The following is a 1,396-nucleotide window of genomic DNA, read 5'->3' as shown; positions in this document are numbered from 1 at the left end:
GCATGGCTGTTTAGTCTATTCATCATGAATTCCCATTATAGCAATGGATGCCACCTATACTTTGAATTTAAATTTATATTACTGCTTCTTTATTTGGGGATTTGCATTAAACTTAATCAACCTTTCTAATTCTAGTCAGTTATACAAGTATCATTAATTTCTCATTATATTTACTAAATTGTCAGGGAAGTCTTCATTATTTTACAATGAATTGTCTGAGAAAAAATTTGGAATAGACTTAGATTTTAAAGGGACAAGAATACATGCTTTCTGTGGGGATGAAAGGTTGACAAGCTAACATGATGATATTGCATTTTATGATTGAGACCTAAAACCAAACACCATATGTCTGAATAAATGTCTTTCTCTTTAAGGATATGCTTTTTCTCTCAATATTCAATCTTCTAAAAGATATTGATCTCAAAAGACATATGACCCCATTTCTCTAGTTTTGAATGCTGTGAAATTACAGTTGAAACAAGTAGTTCATGGACAAAAAAATAAATATCTACATGTATAAAATAGAAGGATCGGGTAGCACCCTTCCTTGTCTTTCTTGAATGGATAAAATCCTCTTTTGCAACCCAGAGCTCATTGTTAAGTATGAGTTTTGATACAGATAAGAAGATATAAGGTCCAGACATTTCAATGATGGTATCAACAAGGTTGGAAGCCAGGTATGGTAGTGCACGCCTTTAAGCCCAGCACTCAGGAGGCAGAGGTAGTAGGATCGCCATGAGTTCGAGGCTACCCTGAGAATACAGAGAATACAGGTCAGCCTGGGCTAGAGTGAGACCCGACCTCGAAAAAACAAAACAAACAAAACAAAACAAAATAAAAACAAGGTTGATTCTAAAAAATAGAATTTATATTCTAAAGTATAGATGGTAGTAAGACTCAGAAATGGAATCAGTATTTTGATAGGTGAGTGATATATGAAGGTGTTGTCATGTTTTTAAGGTTTTTATCTTGAACATGAGGTCTACAGATACAGATACCTATCTTAAGTCATGAATGGATGTTAAAATTTCAATACGTTTTGCTGGAGAGATGGCTTAGCAGTTAAGTGCTTGCCTGTGAAGCCTAAGAACCCTGGTTTGAGGCTCCATTCCCCAGGACCCACGTTAGCCAGATGCACAAGGGGGCACATGCGTCTGGAGTTCGTTTGCAGTGGCTGGAGGCCCTGGCACACCCATTCTGTCTCTCTTTCTCTCTCTGTCTCTCTTTCTCTCTCTCTCTCTCTCTCTCTCTCTCTCTCTCTCTCTCTCTCTCTCTCTCTGTGTGTGTGTGTCACTCTCAAATAAATAAAAAAATGAACAAAAAATTTTTTTAAAAAAATTAGTAAGTTGTTTAATACCAATTTAAATCTTAAAAAAAAAATAAAATAGAAGTATCA

At 35.7% G+C, this 1,396-nt stretch overlaps 1 pseudogene; it reads left to right on the top strand.

Annotated features, from left to right (window-relative positions):
- The first annotated feature begins 553 nt into the window (after positions 1–553).
- LOC123455450 lies at positions 554–634 on the top strand (annotated as a pseudogene).
- The last annotated feature ends 762 nt before the right edge of the window (positions 635–1,396 follow it).

Source organism: Jaculus jaculus, chromosome 16, assembly GCF_020740685.1.
Source record: "Jaculus jaculus isolate mJacJac1 chromosome 16, mJacJac1.mat.Y.cur, whole genome shotgun sequence".
NCBI lineage: Eukaryota > Metazoa > Chordata > Mammalia > Rodentia > Dipodidae > Jaculus > Jaculus jaculus.
Note: the sequence above shows the minus strand (reverse complement) of the source record. Positions and strands in the feature narration are given on the sequence as shown.